This window comes from Lutra lutra, chromosome 13 (assembly GCF_902655055.1).
Source record: "Lutra lutra chromosome 13, mLutLut1.2, whole genome shotgun sequence".
In the NCBI taxonomy this organism is placed as follows: domain Eukaryota; kingdom Metazoa; phylum Chordata; class Mammalia; order Carnivora; family Mustelidae; genus Lutra; species Lutra lutra.
In genome coordinates this window covers 56608123-56624030 of record NC_062290.1, presented here as the reverse complement: position 1 = coordinate 56624030, position 15908 = coordinate 56608123, and the positions used below count along the sequence as shown (strand labels likewise).

Sequence of the window (15908 nt, the reverse complement as noted above, 5' to 3'; positions counted from 1 at the left end):
GGAAGATGTTGCTGCGGCTGACGTCGAAGAGGTTGCTGCCTGTGTTCTCCTCAAGGATTTTGATGGATTCCTTTCTCACATTGAGATCCTTCATCCATTTTGAGTCTATTTTCGTGTGTGGTGTAAGGAAATGATCCAATTTCATTTTTCTGCATGTGGCTGTCCAATTTTCCCAACACCATTTATTGAAGAGGCTGTCTTTGTTCCATTGGACATTCTTTCCTGCTTTGTCGAAGATGAGTTGACCATAGAGTTGAGGGTCCATTTCTGGGCTCTCTATTCTGTTCCATTGATCTATGTGTCTGTTTTTGTGCCAGTACCATGCTGTCTTGATGATGACAGCTTTGTAATAGAGCTTGAAGTCCGGAATTGTGATGCCACCAACTTTGGCTTTCTTTTTCAATATTCCTTTGGCTATTCGAGGTCTTTTCTGGTTCCATATAAATTTTAGGATTATTTGTTCCATTTCTTTGAAAAAAATGGATGGTACTTTGATAGGAATTGCATTAAATGTGTAGATTGCTTTAGGTAGCATAGACATTTTCACAATATTTATTCTTCCAATCCAGGAGCATGGAACATTTTTCCATTTCTTTGTGTCTTCCTCAATTTCTTTCATGAGTACTTTATAGTTTTCTGAGTATAGATTCTTAGTCTCTTTGGTTAGGTTTATTCCTAGGTATCTTATAGTTTTGGGTGCAATTGTAAATGGGATGGACTCCTTAATTTCTCTTTCTTCTGTCTTGTTGTTGGTGTAGAGAAATGCAACTGATTTCTGTGCATTGATTTTATATCCTGACACTTTACTGAATTCTTGTACAAGTTCTAGCAGTTTTGGAGTGGAGTCTTTTGGGTTTTCCACATAGAGTATCATATCATCTGCGAAGAGTGATAGTTTGACTTCTTCTTTGCTGATTCGGATGCCTTTAATTTCCTTTTGTTGTCTGATTGCTGAGGCTAGGACTTCTAGTACTATGTTGAATAGCAGTGGTGATAACGGACATCCCTGCCGTGTTCCTGACCTTAGCGGAAAAGCTTTCAGTTTTTCTCCATTGAGAATGATATTTGCGGTGGGTTTTTCATAAATGGCTTTGATAATATTGAGGTATGTGCCGTCTATCCCTACACTTTGAAGAGTTTTGATCAGGAAGGGATGCTGTACTTTGTCAAATGCTTTTTCAGCATCTATGGAGAGTATCATATGGTTCTTGTTCTTTCTTTTATTAATGTGTTGTATCACATTGATTGATTTGCGGATGTTGAACCAGCCTTGCAGCCCTGGAATAAATCCCACTTGGTCGTGGTGAATAATCCTTTTAATGTACTGTTGAATCCTATTGGCTAGTATTTTGGCGAGAATTTTCGCATCTGTGTTCATCAAGGATATTGGTCTGTAGTTCTCTTTTTTGTTGGGATCCTTGTCTGGTTTTGGGTTAAGGCTAGCTTTTAATGACACTTGAATTTTAGAGAGCTGAGCTAGGGCATAATCTGGCCAAGTATTCATGTTTTTGTACTGGACCTTTCAGTTAATTCCCTCCTTCCTGTGATAGAACAGAGAGTTTTTTGTTTTTTGTTTTTGAATCTGTACATTTATAGAAACTGTTCATATTTCCTCTTCTGAGGACCTAGGGATTCTTGTCTTGGATGTATTTTAGAACAACCCAGTGTACATTGCAATCTTGCATATAAAGCTATTGATTGTATTGTTGACAGGACCGTAAAGGCATTGTCCCATCCAACCACCTGGTTTACGCAGACAGGGTCACATTTCTACTTCTGTATTCTCTCCGGGAAATTTATGGTTTGCTTACAATCAAAGTTAAATAGTGAGGTTTTGACTTGAGTGCAGATCTCCTGCCTCTTGGTGACAATGCTGTTTTCATACGTTCCTTCATTCAAGAGATCCTATTTTGCTCAGTGAATGTCAAGATAAACAAGGTGCCTATCTTCCCATAAGAAATTTACAGATTGGTGAGGGAGTATGGATAACTAGTAACAATAACACAGTGTGGTAAGTACCATTTATGGAATAAGGATGAGATTCTGTGGGAGCACATTGGAGAGATTTGCAGTGTAATTTAAGGGCTAGGGAAGGTGTTCCAGAGAAGGTAAAATCTAAATTGCAATCTGAAGAATGGAAAAGAGTTAATTTAGTGAAAGGGTGGGGGGACCAGGCAGAAGGAATAATCCGAGGTGAGAAAACACAGCTCATTCATGGAAAAATGTGCCACTCATGTACAGGATACCTCCTGTCAATATTGACAATGATGAGAGAGGAAGCTGGAAAGAGAAATTATTTAGGCTTCATAAGCCACATTGAAGATGTTGAACTTGCTGTTTATTGCAGTGGAAACCACTGAGTGATTATCAAAGCAAGATGACAAAAGTACATTTAAGCAACAGAGCGATTACAAGGAGGTGAGGTTATGGATGATGGATTGGAGAAAATCAAGCAGACACCACTGCTACCACAGCCTGGGAGCTCTGTCTACAGACTCTTTAGTCGCAGTTGCTTGGGAAGGAACCTTTGCTCATTAGGAAATGAGCAAATGCTGGAATTTCTACTGACTTGGTAACCACATTTCATAGTCTTTCCAAGTTCCCGAAGTAGGATTCTGTAGGGCGACATTCCCCAGCAGGGCAAGGTTGTAGCAGTTGGCGTGACCCCCTTATTAAATCCAAACTTGTAGATATTTCCCTTCTTACATCAGGGAATCTGCAGCTCTTCCTAAGTCTTAAATTCCCCCAACATGCTGGCTGGTGATTATAGTCATGGTAGCAGTAGTGACAGCTCTAGCAGCAACCTTCCTTATCCAGAATTCCCTGGGAGGATGCTGTCTCTCAGGGTTATAGTTTATAAGCTCTTAGAGAATCAGAGAATCATCTGGTAGCACAGTACCGCCCCCTTTTTTTTTGCTTTTGTTTTCGTCCCCCCCCCTTTTCTTTAACACTTCTTATTATTTGTCTCTTACTCATAGTCCTTGATTTTAATTCTCTGTCTGCTTAGGGGGTGAAGCTGTATGTGACCCTGTAAGGGCCTATTCAGCCAGAACGGCCCCACCCCGGTTGAACAGCCATTTTGTTGTTTATGCAGTAAAACTTAAATGGACCCTGCCCCCCCCAGGGAACTTTCTTAAAAGTAAGTCCGGGAAACTATTCCCAGGTAACAAAGCCCAAATACAAGAGTGGGTGCAGTCAGGTGGAGACATCCAATCAGTAAAGCACGCATACTGTCTCCCTAGCTACCAAGGAGTATAGGCTCCGCCCTTTGGGTGCCCTTTGAGTGCCAATTCTGACCAAGGTGATAGGCTAGTTCAAATAGTTACTATGGGGTGAATTGTAATTCAATTGGTCACTTATGTGTGACCTAGCAAGACTGTGCAGCTTTCTCTGTGTTACAATCTCATTGGTCACCTATGTGTGGCCAGGCCCAACCACATGGCCTTTGCCCTTAAAAGCTAGTCTGTAAAGAAGAGAGGGGTCACCCTCTGTGTAAGAGGCGGCCCCGACCAGTCTGTTTGACGTTCGGTTTGATTCTCGATGCTTGGCGTGAAATAAAGCTTTGCTTGACCTTCGCTTTGTATCAGTCTTGCTCCTTTAATCACGGACCCATTACTGGGGGACCCAACAACCCCAGGGCTGGGCCCTACAGGGACTTTGCAAAGGTGCATGAGTCTATACCATGGGATCTACCCATCCACCCTTAGGACTCATTATGCTGTCGAAGTCTACATATATGAGAAGAGTCCCCATTTATTTCTATGAGTAACAAAAGGAAAATAAGAAACTGTCATTTTGCCTGGCTCACTAGCTCCTTCTTGCCCATGACAGGCCCACTATCTTGCCACATCTAGTCAGGCTTCACATTTATAGAAACCAACAGAGCTCTCAGGAGTAATCTTCACACAAATTACATCAGGGAGCTTTTTGCTTGGCCCCACTCACTCTTCAATCCTAGTATGACTTTGAATTTAGAGGCCAAGACAGGTCACTTCTGAAGTCAAGAATGGTTTATACACATTCTAGCAGAAGCTTAGGGAGTATCCCGTCAAGGAAGAAGGGGATAGGAATGGCTGAGGAAGGTTTCTGGAGCTGCTGTGACTGGCTTCTTTTCTTTCATTTTAGATGATTTTTTTTTCATTTCATTTAATTTTATTTCTTTTCAGTGTTCCAGCATTCATTGTTTATGTACCACACCCAGTGCTCCATGCAATACGTGCCCTCCATAATACCCACCACCAGACTCACCCAACTCCCCAGCCCCCCTCCCCTCCAAAACCCTCAGTTTGTTTCTCAGAATCTTAAATATTGAACAGAAAGTATAAATTCCTATCTTCCTACATAGATGTCCATGCCAAACCCGGAGTTTGTTAGGTCTCATAAACTCTTATCTCCCTCCCCCATGTCGCTTGCTATGGTATTGTCTCACAAAAATATCCATCTGGCATTTATTGGACTAGATAATAAACAGACCTAAGGCATTCCCTATTGTCTCCAAGGAAACCTTTGAGGCAAAGCCTTTATTCTCACTTAACTTAGGATTCTAAGATCTCATTCCTATTTTTCCAGAAGCTATAATATTTGTTCAATTAACATTTCTTGAATGGAATTAAACCTTCAAAGAAGCAAATGGCTCAGAATCTCCCCATGCAGTTTGCACCTTGCAAACAGCATCCTGAAGCTACTGGTGCAGTGTTTCCAGGTGGGTGGGGGTGGGGACCTATCCAGAAATGGCACCAGGCACGAGGCTGACAGGGGCCTGTCAAGGTGAAGGTGATAGATGGATTTGCGCAAGGGAAGTGGTTATTTTAATAAGGGTTATCTGAGTGAGCTCAGAATAACCAGCTGCCTGTCTCCACAGGGAACACTATTTGACATAAATGAAGACAAGGACAGTGATCAAGTCTGAAAGAGAGTTAATTGAAAAGGAGTAGCCGGCTCTGATCTCCAGATTGAGCTTCTGAGGAGGATTTGGGGAAGTCAGAGTGAGTCAAATGATTTTACATGCAGGGATTTTCCCTGGGAGAGACAAACACCGTAACTTCATTGACCTCAAATCAGGAAAAGGTCAACATCATAGAAGCGCAAGGGGTGTTCGTTTCCAAGGGCTGAATCTCTTAATTGCAGTGTTCATTAAAATGGTGTTTTTTTTTTTTTCTTTTAGAACTAGACAAGGTTTTAAAAAATATCAAAAGAAAGGAGAATGAAAGAATAGGGTATTAAGTGTTTGGTGCCTTTTCATTTTGTAACCAAATGCCATAGCCTTTGGATTGAAAGATAAAGAAGTTTGGCTGTGCTCCCATATCTCTATTAATTCTTCTGGGAATCAAGAATAAGCATGGGTCTCAGAAGAGCCAGCATTGGTTTTGTCTTGGTGCTTATGTTGTCTCCGATGTAATATACAGATCTCTGCTCTTATATCATGGCTTCCGACTAGCTGTATAGGACCACCACCCAATCTGTATTAGTGTTGTCATCATTCTCTATCAGTAATTACTCGGATGCAGTATGCTTTATGGTATTTAGTAGTATTACATAGTATTATATTACATCCTGATCTATCTCTTTATCTTTCTAACCTGTTTGACTGTGACCTCCATGAAGGCAGGGGCTTTAATTTACTACTGTATCTTCAGTTCCTCGGCTAGTGCTTGGCACTGTTAAAATGAATGACTGTATATCCTGGGCAAGAATTTTCATGTCTATTTCTAATAAGCTATAGTCACTTTTTTCCTTGTTGGGAAATCTTTTATTGCAAATTTTTAAATTCTTTTGTGATGAAATGATAGTAACAGAGATGCAATAGACACTGGCAATAGACAACAACAACAAAACCCTAGTCAGACTCGGAAGGAGAAGCACCAGAAATTAATAGCTGGAGAAATAAATAAAGTTTCACATAAATGAATGGCCCAAATATAAAATACACTGCAGAATAAGTTTAGGTGGCGTGAACTAGGTAAGAGCTGTAGCATACATTTCATCATATAGTTGGTGTATATGATTCTGTTAGGGTGATCAATTTTGATGAATGAACTTTTATTAGCCATGCATTTTTTTAATTGAAAAATTTTTGAGATAATTATAGATTCACATTCAGCTCTAAGAATTAATAAAGAAAGATTCTGAGAGCTGGCTAAAGACCACCTCTCTTTAGGCTGAGATCCACACTACTAATTTTAAGAAATGAAAAGAGGAGACGTCTAATCCAGGATAGCAACACGGGAAGCTCCTGAGCTCACCTCCCCCAACTGGCACACTGAATCAGTGGCTATACATGGAGCAATTTCTTCTAGAAGAAATCCAGAAAATAACTAAGCAATAAGTATAAATGGGGTAAAAACAAAAAACAAAAAACAAAAACCCCAAAACCCAAAAACACCATGCTGAAAAGAGTAGGAAAGGCTGAGATATACTTTCACTGTAAACCCCACCCCTAGCACTGTGATATACAATAGGGAAACTACTCACTAAGAGTGAAGAGGTTGGACCCAACATCCCAACTTTTAAGACTTCCACCTGAGAGTGAGTCCCCCAAATACCCAACTCAGAAAGCCAGTGGGGCTTGGTATCCTTGAGACCGCAAGAGTATAACTAACAAAGAAACAGTTCTTAATGGGCTCAGGAGGACAGGACTCACTATGGCTAGTGTAGACGAAGCCGACCAGAATGCTCATCTCTCAGTCTTTCCCTTAAAGAGGCCCATTCCTAATTCCAAACCTGCTGCCCAAGGGTCAGGCTTCTAACTTAATTCCTCCCTGAGACTGGGGAGGCCTCTAGAACGATCTCTGAGTCCTCCCTCTGGCTCACTCCAGGTCATTGGTGTCTCCCCGGAAGGGAATTTTTCCAAAGAGATGTCAAATTGCCCTTCAGAGGTTGGGAAATTATTTTATTCTCTTCTCAGCAATGAATATTGGCTGTAATTTTAAAAAATCTGTATCGGTCCTTTTCTTTCCAATGTGAAGGTGGGTTTTTGCTGATGTTTTGGACCCATGGTTCTCAACTCTGGTTGCATGTGGATCTCCTGGTGAGCTTCTGAATGAGGCTGGAATTCCAGCCCTAACTGACTGAATCAGTTACTCTTCAGGTAATTCTCATGTTCAGCTCTGGTTGACAGACATTGGTTGGGGCTAGGATGGTAGCTGATGCAGGAATAAACTATTGAGAAATTGATTTGGTTCAGGAGCTCATAGCAAAGCATGGCATCAAATCAGAACAGCTACCCACATAGTCAGATAAGCTGACAAGTACTTTTTAATGAGCTTTACAGATAATCAAGACTCACTGTATTTCTAGTAGCATTAGTTTAAAGCAATGTTTTGTCATCTATGAATTTTGGCATCGCAGCCTGGGTGCGAAGTCCTGAGCCCCTGCTCAGGGTCACAGTCTTAATGAGCATCTGAGTTATCAGTATAGAAAGGCATGGCTTCTTGGCAAATTATGCATGTAGTGTGCATGTGGATTGAAACTTCTTAGTTCGAGATAGTTGTAGATTGCCATGCATTCGTAAGATGTAATATAGAGAGAGCTTGTAAACCCTTCCCCCAAAACTATAGGACAGTATCTTAACCAGGCTATGGACATTGAATACAGTCAAGATACAGAACATTTCCATGATTATCACAAGTAATCCCCCACATTGCCCCCTTTTAGCCATACCTATTTCCCTTCCACAGCAGCTCCTTCCTAACTTCCAGCAACCACTAAGCTGTTCTCCATTTCTATGATTTTGGCCCTTTGAGACTCTTACATAAATGGAATCACACAGTATGCCATGTTTGGGGGGTTCTCCCCCTCCCCAGCTCAACACAGTTCTCTGTGATTCATTCAGTTTGTTGTATTTATCAATAGTTGCTTCCTTTTCTTTCTTTCTTTTTTTTTTTTTTTTGTATAGTATTCCATGATCTGGAGGAGCCAGTTTGTTTAACCATTCACCCCCTTAAAGAACATCTGGGTTGTTTCCAGTACTTGCTGGTACAAACAAAGCTGCGGTCAGCATTCATGTACCTGTTTTGTGGGTGTGAGCATTAGTCTTCATTTCCCCGGGAGAAGAGTGCTGTCGCTGCTGCATTTGAAAGTTTAGTTTTTTAAATAACTGCCAAACTTTTTGCAGAGAGGCTCTACAATTTTACGTGCACACCAGCAATGCTGGAGTGATTCAGCTTCCCTACTTCCTCACTTATATTTAATATTGTCACTATTTTTTTCATTTTCGCTATTATGATAGATAATAGTAGTGAAAATTCATCATGGTTTTAGTTTCAGCTCCCTAATGGCTAATGATAAAGGAACATCTTTTCATGTGCTGATCTGCCATCTGTGTGTCTTCTATGGTGAAATGTCTGTTTACGTCTTTTGTCCATTTTCTAAATTGGACTATTTTCCTGTTGAAATTGGAGAGTTCATAATATATTTGTCCTTTGTCAGATATGATGTTTGCAAATATTTCCTCCCAGTTTGTCACTTGTCTTTTCATTCTCTTCATAGGGTCTTTCATGGAACCAAAGTTTTTTAATGTTGGTGAAACCCAATTTATCAAGTTTCCTTTTATGGATTGTATTTTCGGAGTCACGTCTGAGCACTTGTTGCCTAGACCTACCTTCCAAAGATTTTCTCCTCTTTTTTTTTTTTTCTGAATATTTTATAAGTTTTATAGTTTGTATCTAAGTCTGTGATCCATTTTGAGTTGATTTTTGTATGTTTCTTTTTCTTGTTTTTGCTGATCAATGTTTATTGCTTGAGCACCATTTATTGAAAAATCAGTCTTTTTTTTTTTTTTTTTTTTTTAAATCAGTCTTTAGTCCATTGAGTTGCTGTCATGTCTTTGTCAAAAATCAGTTGGGCATATTTATATGAATCTGTTTCTGGATTCTCTGTTTTGTTTGATTGGTCTGTATGTTTATTCCTCTGGTAATATCACAGTCTTCATTACCGGAGCTAAATAATAAGTCTTGAAATGCTGTAAACAGATTCTTCACACTTTTTCTTTTTCAAAATTGTGTTAGTCTTCTAGTTCCTTTGCCTTTCTATGTAAATTTTTAGAATAATTTTGTCTATGTCTCTAAAAGATATTGCTGAGATTTTGATACAAATTTGGTAGGAATTATAACTTTTATATTACAACTATTATAATGTTGGTTTGTGGAGAGTGGACATCTTTGCTATGCTTAGTTTTCCAATCCATGAATACAGTCTGTCTGTCTATCTAAGATTTTTATTTTAAAGTTATCTCTACACCTAATGTGGGGCTTGAACCCACAATTCCAAGATCAGGAATTGCATGCTCCACAGACTGAGTCAGCTGGTTGCCCCTCTCTTCATTTATTTAAATCTTTCTTTCATTAGTGTTATATAATTTTTAACATCTATATCATGTGTTTGTGAGATTTATAGGTATTTCATTTTTTGAGCAATTGGTGATGATATTGAATTTTTAATTTTGGTGTTTACATACTCACTGCCAGTAAATAGAAATATACTTGATTTTTGTATGTTTTTCTTATATTTTGTAACCTTGCTGAACTCATTTACTTGTCTGTGCTTTTTTTTAATTCCTCATGGATTCCTTTACATGTCCTATGCAGACAATCCTGTCATCTGTAAACACTTTTATTTATTTATTTCTGATCTGCATGCCTTTTACTTCTTTTTCTTGCCTTGGTGCACTGGCTAGAACTTCCAGCACAATGTTAAGAGTGGTAAGAGCAGATGTCCTTGATGTGTTCTCAATCTTAGGAGGAAAACATTCTGTCATTCACTGTGAAGGATAATGTTAGCTGCAGATTTTCTTGAAGATGCTCTTTATCAAGTTGAGGAGCTACCCCACTGTTCCTACTTTCCTGAAAGTTTTTTCTTTCTTTTTAAACATCGTTAATGGGTATTGAATTTTATCACTTTTTTTCTCCATCACTGATATGAGTAAGTGTTTTTTTTTTTTTTTCCTTCTGTAGTCTGTTAATATGGTAGGTTACTGTGATTGAGTTTCAGATGTTGAAATTCACGGTTAAGGATGATGGTGGAGACATTGGCCTCATTAGTTGGCGGCAGGGGTGAAAGTCCCAGCTCCCTGCTTGGCCTTCTGTAACACTCCCCTGGTGGGGTGTTGTGGTCCCTTGTTGCAGCTCCCAAGGGTGGAATTGTGAACTCTCCACCTAGTCTTTGCTTCTGTGACTGGGGATGGGCCATCGATTTTCTTCCCCCTGGTGTTTGGCTGTGATGGAGTGGTTATTATCTGAAAGCCTTAGTCTTGCTCCTGATCTGTTCCTTTGGCTGAGAGACCAGGCTTACTTATTTTTTAATTAGCAAAAATTTCACTATACTTGGGATGTTTCTGGTTTGCCAGCTTCTTCAGTTTGGGATATTGAAGGCAAAAAGAAAACCCAGGGAGCTCACCACCATGTTCTCCCTCAAATTCTGTTGTCCCTAATTGGTCTTTCTTCTCTTTACCTTTTGGAGTCTTCTTGAGTTTGTTGTGTATATATAATATCCAGAGTTTTTCATTGTACATGGCAGGAGGACTAGGGGAAAGTATGTCTACTCCATCATCTCAGAAGCAGAAGCGTATATTTTTAGATGTTGCTGTATTATATACATTAGATGGAACTAGTCAGGATAAGACATTTATTTATATACTGTAACTCTCCTTCTTCATTGTTCTGGATGATTGAAGTATCATTGCTTTAGCAAATGGAATCTTGAGTAAATGTTTTTCATTACTGAAAATGTTGAGTGTTTTGTTTCACGTATTTCAAATAAAACAAATATCTGTCTCTATAATTATTTCTTGTTACCTGTATTTTGTTACTTGTCAGTGAGACTCCAAGGCTGGTCTCTTTGTGGAAGGAATGAAGGTTTTAGGGGAGGCATAGCTCTCTTTGTGGGAATTATCCTTGAGGGGATTAGACTTTAAGGATGGTCTCTTGGTGGAACACTAAGGAAGCTTTAGGGAAGGGAGAGGGAGACATTGTGTAGAGTTTATATGTTGGGTGCTTTATACTGATTATCTCATCTAATCACATAGCAGTATTTTTACCAGCTCTATTTTCAGCTGGAACTGTGGCTTAGAAGGGTGAAGTAGATGTGTAAGGATTGATATTTTAAGCCTGTGTCTCTTTCCTGATAACTTTAGCTATTCCCCTAACTTGCCTTCGCCAGGTTGTGAGATCATCACACATTATATGGATGTTTTGCTCTGAGTTTATGTCCTATTTTGAAGGATACACTGTAGATAAGACAGTGTGGTAGAGATAAGATGTATGATTAGATCTGCCTGCTAACTTCTGCGACTATCTTACGCGCTTTATAAAATGACATCCAACAAATGGAATATGACAGCTCTCTTTTCTCATATTTCAGCCTAGGCATCTGGATGAATGAAAACACTCTGGAAGACAAGTATGGGTTAAGGATTTTTTGGGAGAAAGAAAAAAATTACCAAAGGATGACAGTGAAAGAACATAGGATAGAGAACTTTATGTCTCATTAAAGCATCACTAGCAGTTCAGCAAAAGAAACATTTTATTTTTTTAATTTTTATTTTAAAATATGTCTTATTTATTTATTTGAAACACAAGTAGGCAGAGCAGAACGCGGGGTGGGGGGGGAAGGAGGCTCCCCGCCAAACAGAGAGCCTGATGAGGAGCTCAATTCCAGGACCCTGGGATCATGACCTGAGCCGAAGGCAGAGGCTTAACCCACTGAGCCACCCAGGACCCCCAAGAAACATTTTAAGCATTAAAAATGAGAGAGTAAATTTTTTTTTTCATAGTTTAATTTTTTAATTTTTTTTTCAGCATAACAGTATTCATTATTTTTGCACCACACCCAGTGCTCCATGCAATCTGTGCCCTTCACAATACCCACCACCTGGTGCCCCCAACCTCCCACCCCCGACCCCTTCAAAATTCCCAGATCGTTTTTCAGAGTCCATAGTCTCTCATGGTTCACCTCCCCTTCCAATTTCCCTCAACTCCCCTCTCCATCTCCCCTTGTCCTCCATGCTATTTGTTATGCTCCACAAATAAGTGAAACCATATGATAATTGAGAGAGAGTAAATTTTGACACAAATGTCATCCAAAGGTAAATGTGGCAAATAATGTGAATGGATTAATTTGGTTATATAATTTTGGTTGAAGATAGAAGGAAGTATCAACATAAAACACAAAATTTTATGATGTGGAACTGAGAAACTATAATATAGGCTAAAAGACTGTAGTTTCATGAATTAATGTTAATTTTCTGAGGTATGAGATTGATGTGGATACATAGGAAAATGTCCTTATGTAGACGATATCTGCTGAAGTATTTTGAAGTCAAATGTCATAGTGTCTGCAACTTACTTTCAAATTGTTCAGCAAAAACAAACAGACAAACAAACAAAACCAACCCCAAACCCACTTGGAATGGTTTATTCCCATGTTCACTTTTCCATGTCACTCCCTTCTCCATCAGGTGTAGTACATAGGGCCAAAAATACTCTTAGAGATCCACAACAATGTTTTAAGTTCTTTTCAAATCAAAAGACAAAAAATGGATTTTGAGGTCAAAGAAATGCTTTGATATATAATGTTAATAATCCATCTTTATGTGAACATAGCCATAAAATGTAATTTTAATCTGTTTTTATGGAGGAAGAGGTGCACAAAAGTGCCTAGGACCCACAAAAGCCATGAAGTGGTCTACTTGCCACCAGCAGAATTTAAGCTCTGTAAGGGCAGAGATTAGTGGTCTTCTTTCCTCCTGTATTGAAGACACAGTCAACACAGTGCCTGGTCTAGGGCATAGTCCTTGTTTATATTTGTTGGTTGAGTGAAAGAATCACTCTGACTCGAGTTCTGTGAACATTGGACCTATTCTTCTAATAAACTGTTTGAAATACTCTTCTATAAGCCAAATATGCATTATTTTTAGATTACCGAAACATTTTGGATTGTTAACATCTCTCTCCCTCTTCTTGGGTATGGGGAATTGAGAAATGACTGCGTCGGAAGGAAGGAGTCCCTGTTACACAATCATTTGCTGACCACCTGCTGTATGGTGGGCAGTGATCTGCGTTCCAGGCACTGTTTTTACCCACTCTGAACCCAATGTGTCTGCTTCTGGAAGGAAAAGACAAGAGAATTTAATCAATATTGGTCTGTGGGTGATTTGCACACAATAGCAACAACATAGTAATAAGCATTTGTCGGCATTTATGTGCCATGCAATGGCATGCATTTTAAGCACAAAAAAGTGCTTAAAAGCACTTTTTGGGAAAGATCTCTCTTAAATCTGATGAAAGATCTCATATACAAACTAACAATACCTCATTTTGTAGATGACCAAACAGGGGACCAAGAGCTCTAGCAACTCCCCAAGTAGCACACAGGGAGAAGGTGGCAGGGCCAGAGCTTGAACCCAAGTCACTGGATTCGGAAGCACTTACCTGCTGTCCTCTAATCTGCCTCCCATATGTGCCTTGCATGAGCTGCTTGTGAAAACTTGGGGGATTATTTTTGGCTTTTTGAATATTTTGCCCTTGTGTGCAGATCCAATTCTGGATTAAGTGCTTCACCCATAGCCATTATCAGTGGTAATGTCTGGAACTGAGGTTTCTGAAAGCACCTCGTAATTTAGGAACAAGAAGTGGATGTGGGTAAGAAAGCTGTACAGGCTCTTTTACCACAGCCCAGTGCCCTGGAGTCACTGTGCTACTGGGGAAACTATGATGCAGCGCAGGTTACACTGTGGTTCCCCCCCCCCAACTACCGCCAAAGGGTGAGCATTTCTGCAAAGCCTCTCATGGACCCATTGGCCCAGCAGTAGCTGGCAGTGGGAGGACTGACGCAGAGGAGGAGGAGAAGAGGAGGTGGAGCAGGAGGAGGAGGGGTTGGAGAAGGAAGAGGAGGTGGAGAAGGAGGAAAAGAAGGAGGGAAACTACTACATTAATGCAGACTGTAGATATTGAGGTCTGTACCAGGGCTATGGCTGTAGGAATAACTCTTGCTGTATGTGGCAGCATGATATCTCAATGATGTTGGTGTAACAGAAGTTTTCTTCCCAGAGGCAGGATTAATACAAGACACATGGGCATGGATCATAGGAATTAAGAGAATGTGGGCTCATCGTGTCTATTTATAGTAGTTCTGGTACCCAGTGTGGAAGGATGATTTTTTGCATCAATATCCTGAAGTATACAAGACATCAAGTTCCTGCACTTCATTATTTAGAAATTAAAAAATCAGTTATCAATTTTTAGATTCTTGTAGTGATTTATTTTTTAAGCAGCAGAAATTTTTCAATTTAATTGGAAGAAGTGAGGATTCAAGGACTCTCCTTCTTTCAGTTTTTTGTTTGAATTCCCTTGCATATGTGTGTGGATATGGGGGCCGGTCTGTTCCTAGGTGATGGCTCTGTGGGAGTAGATGATGTGGTGATTTGTTCCGAGAAGCAAATGAGTTGATGGATATGAATATCGAGCCCCCAGTGCTGAGTGTGCCCTTTGTTTTAGAATAGACAGCAGAGCAGTTTGCACATAGGCTCAGACTTCATAGACGATTTTGTTTTAATATGAATGTTAAGTTTCATTAGATGTGCCTCCAAATCAGTTTTGCTAGAAATTCACCATTATTTGTGCTGTATAATTTTTCTTAAGATTACAGTAGAGATTTTAGTACAAAGTAACTCTAATTGAGGAAACGACACAATCATAGTATGTACGATACCCAGCCACTAGTGAGTTCTGCAGGCTTAAAAATTGATTCTCACTTTTCCGAAGTAGAAGTAGCCTCAGGACTCAAGTCAGTATGTCTATGGTCCCAAGGGCCCACTTCTTTTTTGGCCCTGATACTCATCTACATCATTTCTACAAACTTGTTTTACAAAGTAAAACATAAAGTAGTGTGGTAGATTGGATTAATGTCCCCATTTCTTCACTCCCTGCCTGAATTACCAATACTCATCCAGAGCTTTTGTCATGAGACTTTGCAGAACATATGACCAAGGGGTATGGGTGTCCTTCCCCATCCCATTGGTTTGTGACAGTGTCCAGTTCTGCAAAGAGGCCTTCAAAGACATTCTGTGCTTCTGCTTCTGTCTCTTACATGCTGTCATTGTTTCTAGAAGAACAGATCCCAGGTAGCTGTTGGTCCAAGGAAAATGGAAGATGAGTGGAGCTGACCTGAACCTGACCTGTGTCCTGAAGCAGGGCTCCCCCATGCTACTCTCAGGTCTGTAAGAAAGCAAATGAATGTTTGTTGTTTTAAGTCATTACAATTTTGAAATTTTTGTTATACAGCTAATACTGACTTAGTATCAATAGGAATTCCCATGGTTCTTCAGCTGTCCTCATTGGGGAAATGCATATGCAGAAGTGTGCCAAGTGTTACATCTAATATGTGGGTCTGGACTTGCTAGTTACATCACCACAATCCTCAAATCGAGTCTGTTGACCGTTCCAAAAAAACAGTAACTTGGAAGTGTCTAGGCTTTAAACTTGGATCTGAAATACATAACATTTTCGATTATTTTAAGAAACATCAAATGAATATCATAGGAAAAAGAAACTCTGGAATGATCAGGAGGCCAAGAATCTTTGCACTGTATTCACCTTGGTCTACTGGTGGGCATCAGGTGGGCACAGAGAGCACGTGAGCCAAGAACACAGTGTCAGGCCAGTTCTAGTCCAGCCTCCTTGTTGAGACATCTCGGCACTTAATGAACCTCTCTGAGTCACAATTTCCTCATCTCTTAAACAGGAAAAACAGTTACTGCTCCAGCTACCAGAGTTTTGGGTTTGTTTTTGTGTTTTTGGTGATCACAACAGGTGGAGCGCCTTGAAAACTCTAATGTCAGAGGTGCTAATTCTCATACTTATGTACTTTCAAATGTTCAGAAGTAAACACTGAAGGTGTAATAGTGACTGTGGATT

At 39.8% G+C, this 15908-nt stretch overlaps 1 long non-coding RNA gene across 1 annotated transcript in view; it reads left to right on the top strand.

The window, feature by feature from the left end:
- LOC125083632 (uncharacterized) overlaps positions 1–15202 on the top strand; it is a 117009-nt gene extending 101807 nt beyond the window's left edge. The window contains exon 3 of the long non-coding RNA XR_007122326.1: positions 15101–15202. This is a non-coding gene — a long non-coding RNA (uncharacterized LOC125083632). The remainder of the gene's footprint in view (positions 1–15100) is intronic.
- Positions 15203–15908: the final 706 nt, after the last annotated feature.